The sequence below is a fragment of the Protopterus annectens genome, chromosome 4.part0 (genome assembly GCF_019279795.1).
Source record: "Protopterus annectens isolate FY-2018-M chromosome 4.part0, PAN1.0, whole genome shotgun sequence".
Classification (NCBI taxonomy): Eukaryota; Metazoa; Chordata; order Ceratodontiformes; family Protopteridae; genus Protopterus; species Protopterus annectens.
Window position 1 is genome coordinate 1,551,235,717 of NC_056733.1, and position 12,340 is coordinate 1,551,248,056.

Genomic DNA, 12,340 nt, shown 5'->3' on the forward strand with positions numbered 1-12,340 from the left:
ATATATATATATATATATATATATATATATATATATATATATATGCATACTTCTATACATTTCCTATGCTGGGCACTGCTTAGACCCATGCAAGCACACTCAGACTTTCTTACAGGTACTTATATATGTTTACTGCTGCTTATTTGTGCTTACACCTGCTTACTTGTGCCTTATTCATTATGACAGTGCCATTTTGATTGAATGACATTTAGTTAAATATCTCATGCGATACTCTTATGCTGTTTTTACAGCAAAACAACATTCATTCCACATGGAAAATGATATGTGCTATTGTTGGGCTCAAACCGTGAATGCCTGGTCATTTGGCAGATGCTCTAAACACTGCACTATTGACATTTACATTGATTCTGCATGTTTTTCCTCTATTTGAATGAATTTGATGTGTAAGCTACACTCGGAGAGCTGCAATGCACAAACACACTGCACTTTGCTTACACCTTCGATTTCGCAGCAATTCAAATGTATAATAGGGACACGGGGAATCTAATTCTGAAAGTTCTAGGGACAGAGCTCAGCATTCTACTATGTGCTTGTGTGTTTACTACTTCAATTTTATTTCACTGTTCGTGGACACTCTTGTATGCTTAGCATATATTTCGGTATCCACGGACAGTGTACTACTGACTTACTAGTAGAGGCGGCCTCTACTAGTAGGCATAGTAGGTTATGCAACTGTCGGGGCATGTTTACGCCTCTGTAGAGCACTTGTACACACCCCCTGCACTCGCACACGTTTCTTGTGCATGTCGAGGGTGCGGCGGTATACATATTCATATGGCACTGCTGCACCATCTGTTGTGAGGATGCTTGTCACAAGGCTAAAACCATCCTTGCGCCGAGCTTCTTGAATCTTGGGGAGAGTTCAGTAAGGGAACCCTTTCCAGAAACAATAGGTCTCCCTGGTGGTATATTAGTTTCTTTATGAATTTTTGGGAGAAGATAAAAATATTGTGATGAAGGCTCTTTAACTTTTAAATTAATCATTGGCACTAAACAGCCTATAATTGCAAAGTACCTTGCCAAGTTAAGGAAAAACAGCTCTTGTATTTTACAAAAAAAAAAAAAAAAAAAAAAAAAAAAAGCACCTAACCAGGCATGTCCAAGGGTCAGCTTATGGTGATTTCTCCTGTCCACCTGGTGAATCCAGGCATACTGGGGCAATGCAGCAATTGCCTCATGTAGACAGACAACCCTCTCCTCCTACCACCCAACACTACAACCTGCGAGAGATGCACTTACTTAGCCAAACTGGAAGCAAAGCTCTCTCCACCCAAGATTGTGCTAAACAGTCAAGAGGAGAAGGTTAACACCCACACTACACCTCAAGGAAAACACTCACTACCAAAATCCACACCTTTGAAGCTGAAATGCAAACAAACACCAATCACAACCAAAGTATCACATAGCTCACAACACTAGTGTGCCACTCAACAACAGCCCCTAAGGCAAGACAACGTACCCAACACTTTAGTCATAGGTGACTCTGTAGTCAGGCACACTGAGGTTCCACTCACCAGACTGAACAAGGAGAAAATTACAGTCAGCTGCCTGTCGGGTGCCAGGATCCACAACATAACGCATGCACTCAAGTCACTCCACAAGTACAAATATGACTCTGTGATTGTCCATGTTGGAGTGAATGACTTGAGACGTACCGCCCTGGACTACATGAAAAGATACATGGAAGAGCTCTCAGATCATGTGGCCCATGCAGGTATGACTGCAGTCCTGAGTAGTATCCTGCCTTCACCCAGAATTATACCACACTATAAGGACAAAATGATTGACTTCAACGATTGGCTAAACTTCTGGTGTCATTCAAAGGGGATCCAGTATCTGTCTGCCTGGGACTACATGATAGACAAACAACGATGCTTTGCCAGAAATGGTCTGCTCCTGTTACCCCTGGTACTTAGGTTACTGGCTAAGGCTCTTGCCAGTCCTATAGTGCCTTTTTTAGGCAAGGCTCAAAGGACAAAACCACCACCATAACAGGTGCAAGTATGCAAAATCTGAAGGTAATGCTTCTCAATGCTAGAAGTCTAAACCTCAAAATGCACTCTCTTGAGGCACTCCTAAAAATGGAGAACATCAATATCTGTGCAGTAACTGAGACCTGGTTCAGGGCTCCAGAGAGTACCCCTGCAATAACAGGCTACATCTCTTACCACACTTTTCAGCCACCATTCCAGGACAGAAACACTAAAGGTGGAGGAGTGTCCATATTCACCAAGGATGTTCACACCTCCAGGCTAGTTGCCCAACACAATGCACCTGAAATTCTCCAGGTGCAACTAACACTTGGCAAGATTGCAATCCAAATTGTAGCTTGCTACAGATCCCCCACCATGCTCCAAGATTCTCACTACACCTTTCTAAACATACTGGAAAATATTAAGATACAACCAAACACCGTAATACTGGGTGATTTCAGCTACCAAAACTACTCATGTACCAATAACGTTGCCCAGCGGTTCTTGGAATTCATAAATTCGAATGCCCTGGATCAACTTATCCATAGTTCCACCAGGGCCTCTAATATCCTGGACCTGGTCATTACCAACATGGGAAATCGATGCTCCACACCAGTGGTCACCCCATCATTGGGTAGGTCTTACCATAAGCTAATCACCTTTGACATCCACATCCCACCCCCACCCCCCAGTAAGGAAACATCCGTAAAAAACTTCTCCAAGGCCAACTTCATGCTACTCAAGTCAGAAGTGACAAACTTCATGACACTCATGCAGACGGAAACTGAAAGTTCGACTGACGAGTCCTACACTAAAGCACTGTATGAACACATCCGCTCATGTATGAATCATGCCATCCCAAATCAAACCAAGAAGCTCTTCTCCAAAAAAGGAGGTCAATCTAGCGGTCCCCTGTCATAAACAAACTACACAACAGAAGGAGAAAACTGTTGCAGAAAAGAGGAAAATCCCAGGATGCAAAAAACTCCCTTACCAGCCTCAGTAAGAACCTGAGATCCCTCATAAAATCCTCCAAAGCTAGTTACAAAAATAAAATTGTCAAAGATTCCAAATACAACCACAAGGCATTCTATAGCTATGTCAAGAATCTAAATGGCAATGCTCAGATCTGCTCTGAGCTACAACAGAATGGCATTAAATATACTGATCTCAAGGACATTGCCAATATCCTGGCAGATCAATTCAGTGCCAACTTCACCCCCCTCTCACCCCCTAAAGGGCCCATCTCAATACAGAAAGATTGCCATATTCCAGTAATGATGGCCACACAGGCAAAAAACACACTCTCCAAAGCTAAGAATACAGCATCAATGGGACCAGACGACATCCTGGGCTGTGCACTACACGAGCTACAAAATGAAGTGGCACCTCACCTAAGTGTCATGTTTAATCATAGCCTCACCTCAGGCTTCATGCCCACTGAGTGGTGCACAGCTACAGTTATCACACTCCACAAGGGGGGATCAACCTTGGATCCTTGGAACTACTGTCCCATCAGTCTGCCGAACCTGATCTGCAAGGCCATGAAACATATTATCATGGACCTTATAAACAAAGACATTGGCAACCTTCAAACACAGGACCCCAACCAGTTTGGGTTAGTGAAGGGACGATCGTGTCTCCTGAACCTGATTAACTTCTTTGAATCAGTCTCCAGAGCCATGGGCAAGGGTAAGGCAGTCCATACAGCCTATCTGGACATTGCCAAGGGATTCAACACCATCCCCCATCTCTGGAATCATAGATAAACTTACTAAGCTGGTCATAAATCCCTACATCACTCGATGGGTTGCCAACTGGTTTACTGACAGAATCCACACTGTAAAATTAGCTGACCCCAAATCCAGCTCCAGACAATTGACAAGTGGAGTACCTCAGGGTTCAGTCCTGGGACTGCTCTTGTTTGGCATCTACTTTTCTGAAGTACAGGCAAACACTAATGGACTCTGGCTAACAAAGTTCACAGATGACTTCAAACTGGGAGCCATTATTGAATCCCCAAATGATGTGGATAATCTACAAAGGGGCCTTACAGAAACAGATGTTTGGTGCCAGAGCCATAAGCTCATGCTCAGTGCCAAGAAGTGTATAGTTATCCCCTTTGGGAAAAAACATGCACCCATGAATTACCACATTTGTGGCAGTATACTAAACACTGAAAGTGTGATAAGAGACTTAGGAACAGAGGTGGACAGTGGTCTCACCTTCGATAACCACATCGCCACAACAGTCAGGAAATCCTTTTATGTGGCACACCTCATCACTAAGGGCTATTCATCCAGAAAAAATGAGGCCATTATCCCACTGTACTCATCCCTCATTAGACCCATCATAGAGTACAACGCCCCATTTGGTATGTACATCACAAGACATCTGCAACAACTGGAAAGGCAGCAGAAACACCTCACTAAAAAATCAAAGACCTAAAGCAGATGCCCTATGCTGACTGACTAAAAACTCTAGCTATACTCTTTCACATATCATCTACTCAGAGACATTCTCTGCTTAACATACAAGGCCATATCAAACCCAGAGCTGTTGGACATGCTACACTTAAAGAAATCCCAGTCCGTCATAGCCACATGCTCCAGGGACCTAAAGCTTGTCATTACAATGAACAAAACATGCTGAAGGGATAGGTTCCTGACCCAGAGACTCCCCATACTCTGGAATAGACTGCCGATACATGTCAAGCAGAGCACCCCCTTGGCGCTCTTCAAAGGGAACCTTGACGCATGGATGGGAGATCCGAAATTTACCCTGGAGACCACGTCAGTCGCCCTGCTTGACATGGGTCCAGGGAAGTAAATATTGCGGGAAGAAATAGCCATGGGGAATTGTTATGGCTAGGCTTGTATAGGCCCTAGGGCTGATAGCCTAGTACCAACCTATGAACCTAAATGAAACAATGTCTATTTATCTATTATGCCTTAACTGACTGCAGACTCCAAGAATGAATCTATTTAATTTTTGAACCTAGATCATAGGGCATGCATGTGTAAAATCTAGCATGTTGTAACTGTCTGTCAGCCTCCACAACATACATGGACCTATCCATTACTTCTGTTGCATCACCTTTATCTGCTTCGATAATGACAATACTTTTGTTGTTCCTAAGATTCTCTAAAGCATCCATTTCCATTGATGTCAAACTGGAAGGAGAAATATTTCTATGATGGTTCAAGCCAAAGTGCAATTCTTTCAATATACATTTTTGAAACACCTCCACATTTTTGTTTATAGGTGGAACAAAAGTGGATTTATGAAACTTGAAACCACTATACTTCATGTGCCCATTATCTGATCCAGTATCCTGAAAGTGTAATTTAAGATTAAGCAGTCTGCAGAAAGCATATAAATCCTCAGCAAAAGTATCTTCCAATACAAAAAAACCCAGGGATAAAGTTCAAAACTTTTTTGAGTATCACATAATCAGATTCAGACAAAATAGCCGGAGAAATATTGATAACATTGTTTGTTGAAGTTATCTCGGTTTCAGGAAATTCAACATTGCTTCCAGACAGCCATCTATGCCTGTGCTTAGATTTATGTTTCCTACCCCCCTCCCTCCTCCTTTTGTTATGGATAAAGGGACTGAATCGATATCCAGTGAAAGCTTATCTGGTTCCGTAGTACAAGATTTCTTGTGGGCCGGTGACGTCTGCTGTCTGTTAATTTCTGCGTCAGTGTATTTGGACAAATCCTCACCAGATGTATCATTGACTGATTTTTTTGGGAATTGACTTACTTCTTTTCCTCTTTTGGCCCATAGGCAGTGAATCTTTTTGGACAAACTTAACACTTTTAGTGCTTTTAACCTGTTCAACAGGTTTCCCCAAATTTTATTCCCTTAAATCTCTCTTAAATTTATGATTTTTCCTATCTTTTAATTCCTGTCCAAACTGAAGTAACTCCTCACTTAGTTTGTCAAAGCATTGTTTATAAGTTGATGAGCCCTCAAAAGATTTAGCTTTTACACAAATCTGAGTAACCTCAGATATGTGTATATCTATTCTGCGTTCATAATGCTTATGTAAAGTTTTGACAAACTGCATGGAGGCTTTTTGTTGACTGTCAGACCAAGATGTGAGAAGTATATCATCAGGTTGTCCAACTAAAGGTTTAATACAAATTCTCAGGCCGCTTGGGGCAATATCCTTTTCTAAATAAGCCCTGAAAAGCCTTAAGTGCAAAACACATGATCTAAGATTTTTCATGTGTTTGCTTAACTGGTCAAAGGTCGTGACACATGTTGTATCTGGAGATAACTCTCCCTGACCATTGTTGTTATTTGTACTCCCAATCCCAAAAACTTTAATGTCTTCTTTGTCTGCTGACAACCCCTTCAGAATGGTAATTAAATCGATATTGATAGAGCGTATAAAAAATGTTTTATATGGGATGATATGATCTACAACAAATATAGGGATAAAATAGGCTATTTGATGTTATTTATGATCAAAAAAGTATAATCCCAAATAATCACTCTATTACCATTCAAACTTATATTTGTTGTGGAAAACTGTCATCCCCAATGTCCACTATGGGCCACAATATAAAGGGTGCTAACAAAAACTGTATATAACTAACAATGAATTTCTCCAAACCACCTGTGGTTCAACCCACTAAAATTATTTAAATGGAAAATATATAATGCATAATGAACTATTATTGCAACCTATAAGACACAAGAAACATAAAATGTTCCTATTTATATCAAAAACAAAATAGGATTGCAAACAGGAAATTAGTAAAAGTGAAAACAAAAAACTTCTGTGTCCATATCATAAAAAATCCACATTAACAGTCCAAAATCATGTATAATTATATATAAACGATGCACACAGATCATAAACAGATTAATGTTCAGTCAAACAGTTTGTTACAAAATCGAATACTTATGTGTCCCTTGTATTGGCCGCCAAAAAATTGTTGGATTAACAAAACTTAATCCAATATAATCAATACTTATTGTGGATGTCTTCAAACCTGGAACTCAGAAAAGAGTGGTAATAGAAAATGTCTTATCTCTGCCCAAAAGGATTCTTACTGCCCATGTAAAATGAGACCAATCCGCCATGATAAATGTCACAATAAATGAATATATAGATGTAACAGTCAACTTACATAAAAAGCAAGGAAAACTGGACTGTCCCCAAGGGCCAAGCCTGAGCAATTCACTGTTGTGATATAGCTGTAATAAATGCCAAACGGTATATCAGATGGTATTCACATCCTCCGATGTAAAAAAACAAAAGTAATTCTTGACAACTGTAAGACATGAAGCAACGACAAAAATTAGTCCCCAAAATCCAAGATATGGACAGTATTCACCTTTTCTGACACTTGTGGCAGTTAGAACATACCAAAAATTGAAGCGTCAACCAAAAATAAACTCCAGATTTAGGAAATGGATGGTATTCACCTCTTCTGACAATCGTGGTAGCTGTAAAAAGCCCAAAATGTAGCGTCGCCCAAAGATGGTTGCCAAAAACAGTAATCACCTCCTCCAGCACTCATGGCCGTTGTAACATGCCATGCATTTTTGCATGCAAAAACGCAACCCCCAAATTTTAGATATTGCCCAAAAAGGGAAACAGTTGTAAAGTCCCTGTTGTAATTTTAAGAGTGAATAACTCCGAGGGCAGTTAACTTTACAAACAATGTCCCAAGCACATATTCTATATCAGGAAACAAAAAAGTAAATGAAGCTCGAGCACTGTATTGCTTCTGATGTATTAGCTCAAGCAAATGTTTGATACAATGAAGTCAGTTGGCTCCTATACCCCTTCACAAACATGGTACAATGAAAACATAAATTCCAAAGTCGGGAACTGCTCACAGAAACACCTTTCTAGCAAATGCCAACACCCAAATAAAAATCACACATCTTCCAACACTCATGACAGCTGCAAAGAGCAAGAAATGAAACATCACCCAAAAATTGTGGTTTATATTAAAACACTGAATGCTGAAAACAGCGAACAGTGTTTCATCGACACATATTCAGCGAATTCTGAAAATGTTGAAACCACAAAACAGCAAATTCTTTCCTAGGGAAAGAAATCACTGTTCCAATGCCCCCCCCAAAAAAAAAAAACATTAAACACTTCCAAACACATGCACACATACCCTAACCCTAATTATACCCCCCAAAAATGAGTAAACAACTAAATACACATATGCATGTAACCCAACCATACATCTAATGAAAAAAAAAACAGTAAACGTTTTAAAACATATGCACTTACCTTAACCTGCACCCTAACCCTAAGGTCAGTAACTCTCACACATTTACATAAACAGTTCCAAACACATACACACTTACCTTAACCCTAATCCTGCCCCCCACAAAACAAAAGTAAACAGCTGAAAACACATACACACGTAACTCAACCATACATCTAATGCAAAATAAAAAACAGTAAACACTTTCATACATATGCATTTACCTTAACTAGCACCCTAACCCTAAGGTCAGTAACTGTTGCACAGTTATGCTTGGTTGCTATACTGGACAAGGGACCACACTACACTTCAGAACAGGCAAAGCAACGAAGCGGTCAAGCGACTTCTTTCCCAGGGAAAGAATTCGCTGAACAGCCGCTTCGCTGTTTTGCCTGTTCACCCTACAAGTGTCGATGAAAACACATTCGACAAAATGCATTTTCATCATTCTAATAGGAACCAAAAAAAAATGGCCTCCAAATCCCAAAGAACAGACAGCATTCACCTTCTTCCAACAATCATAGGTGTTATAGCATGCCATCCATTTGTGCAGACCAAAACATAACCCCCAAATTGCTGCTAATGTCCAAAAAGAGAAACAGTTATACAATCCCTGTTCAAATTCTCAATGTGAATCACTCTGGGAGTGGTTTATTTCAGAACAATGTCCCGAACATACTATGTTACATAATTCAGCTACATTCAAATGCATTATAATTGACAGAATTATGGGAATAAATCCTTTAAAACAGGTTGGCATATAAAAAAGGGAAATCATGGATTGTGAAACTGTGTGGATTATTTCCACCTGGTTTAAATGAGCATTTATAATTGTTTGATTAATGATCAATTAAAGCTTTTGGCTTTGTATATAAATAACTGGTTGACTACAGGCTGAGAAATCCATTGAAAAAGGCCATTGGACCGAAACCGGTTTGGTCTTTTATGTTTTGTGGAGCCACATAATAAATATTCCTTTTCCAGTTAGGTGCTGGCTGCTTTGTGACTTTTCATACTATTTGAGCCTTGGCACCTTTCGTCTGTGCAGAATCCTCTGTTGCAGTCATTAAACTCTATACAACCTTGGTTTAAAGGGTTTTCACTCTCCATTTTTGATGCAAAACTGTGGAACAGCCTTCACACAAATGTCCAAAATAGTGAAAATACTTCCAAATTTTATAAACAAAAATACCAGACTCTCTCAAAGCAATAGCCATAATACCTGCCTTTCCCACCACCTTTTACTAAATTCAAGTAATTGTAACTCTCTTTACAATTTTAGTCTCATTTGACCTTATATCATATCCCTTCCTTTTTGCATCGCAATGCTCATATTTCAATTACCTCCCAGTGTGTAGTCTTCAAACTTCCTGCAAAGTGTCTAGTTACCAAAGGCTCTATCATGATTATTTTTCTAAAAAATCCCCTAGTGCTGTAAAAAGACACACCACTTCACATGTTCTTGGCACACAGGTTGTCAGTTTGCATATTACACTCCCGTGTATACTACAGGTATGTATGGCATGCTTGCTGCATTCATTGCATTATATGTATCCCCTAGCTTTGAACACATACATACATACATACATACATACAGGCATGCTCATGTGCCTGATTGCCTACATTCGTAACTCATACATATGGCAACCAATGTCTGTGTATACCTCTACATGAATATGATCTAGTGGATATCTTGAAAGATAAAATAACTCATATGCCAATTTGCTATAATAAAAGTGTTGCATTTTTAGTTTATGAGAAAGATGCTGTATCATACTTTGCTTGAGTAGATACTTGCAGAGAAAATTACTATCAATTCAATAGCAAAAACTCATTCCCCTTTTATGCAAATTTCTAAAAAAGTATGAGTATAGTGGTTAATAGGAGTACTTCTTTGTCTATCACTTTATCAAGTTCTGTAGGTCTGTTATAGAAAGACATTGCAAAGTTTTATTCCTATAGGAAATGGTTTAAAGTATAAAGCACATGAATACAGTGATGCATTAAAATAATATTTTTGCAAGGTACTTCTCCATTTAACTGCTATTTAATATGTCACTTAACTCAGATTTATTTTTATGTCTACTGCAATGAATGTTATACATGAATTATGCTGTGTATTCAGGTCTAACATTTTCTTTATGTAAGATACATCAGGTACAGAGGAATGGAAAAGGAAGTGTCTTGTCAAAATACCATACTCTGTTAAACAGGGCAGACATAAAACAGAGCTGAGGGCATTAGATGCTTAAAATCTGTTATAGCATCTGTGGTTATAATTATTACCTTTAATTTTAGATAACAGATGCACATTGTTTCAACATAATTAATCATGGACTGCATGCACCATGTTAATTATAATACATGAATTTAATGTAATTCAAAGTCATTAATAATCTGCTGTGCTCTGCACCGTTTCTCTGTTTGCCTTGAGCTCATTTGGAATAAGATGAATGTGGTATTTAAATCATGTGCCACATCATTCAAGATCCTACTTATATACTAATGGTCTTCAACAGTTCATTAAAATAAACCAAAATTAGGCAGATTAGGTGCATGGCAAACATGCAGGACATGCAAATATGGACCAATGATTAGGCATGAGGACTGATCCTTGGTACTAGAGTAACATCAGAACAGTATAGAAATGTGTCCTAAGAACAGGTCTCCTATCTTTACCAATGATTAGGCATGAGGACTGATCCTTGGTACTAGAGTAACATCAGAACAGTATAGAAATGTGTCCTAAGAACAGGTCTCCTATCTTTGGATTGAAGTGCAGGGATCTGCCACAGAATACTCATCCTTCTGAAATGAGTAGAGGTTTCCAAACATTCCACTGCACTTTGATGTGGGTGACATGTTTTTATCATTGTTTACTTACCTACTTCTTATAGACTGGAATAGTCCCAGAATGTCTATGTTCTGTGCTCACAGGAGAGATGAAATTGCTTTCATACAGATTTAGGGAAAACATGTTCAATATACCCTGCAATTTTCCTGCTCTTTTTTTAATTTGTCATAACATCCTTACATTCTATCTGTGCCACTACCAACTTAGGCAGATGAGGCATTTGCTCATTGTATTATTAGAAGGACACAATTCAGTAATGCAGCAGCTCCCCACTCTAAAGCAGTATTGTATCAGTAATTGAGCATGAATTCAGCATTTGTTAGGTGGACAGAACCCACAAGCTTCTGATTTTCCCAGAAATACAGGAAAGTGCTGTTTTCGTCTGATTCACTGAAACAGCTAGCAGAAACATGCTTGGAAAGTTACAGCACTTCAGACCTGCACAAAAAGTTTGAAAGAAAATGGAAAATTAATGTAACTTTATTACTCAAGGATCATGAAATAAAAGTCAGTGCTAAAGGCCTAAAATAACCTGAACAATGAAGATTAACAGGAACAATGAACAGAGGTTTGGTTTCAAATTCTCACAGTCCCAAACCTATAGATAACTCTGAGGGGTACAGAAAACATTGCATTCTGGTTTTGCTGAGATCGGGTAGCCTCAAATGAATGAACAAAATACAGCAAATATTTTAAAAACTTGTGTGTTCCAGACAAAATCTCCTTAAAAGTTGACCAGGTCAGGTGCTTGCCATAACGAATGTTAAAAATTACTTTTCTTTTCCATTTAATGCTGTGCATCCTGCATGCATGTTATACCATACAACTTCTGTAATTAAAAATCACTCATTTTTATGCACATTTTATCATATTCTGGGCTGCAGAGGGAATGCAGCACATCCCTGTCAGTCAATGAGCGTAATGCAGAGAACTAAGTCTGGATGGTACACCAGTCCATTGCAGGATGACTATGCAGACTCAGTCCTGTGTCATACGCACAACTGTGAGTAATTTGGATATTAGCAAATACATCCACAGCATGCCTTTCCTATGTGATAGCAAAAACCTACATGTGGACACAGGAAGGAAGGAAATCCAGACAGCAAAATATAACACAGTGGTTGAATATATGTCTAATACTATAAAGTGTAAATTCAGACAGACAATTAGAACTTGACTGCACTTTTTGAATATGTATTGATGCAGTTGAAGTACTAAAGAACACACGTCTGATTGGGCTAGA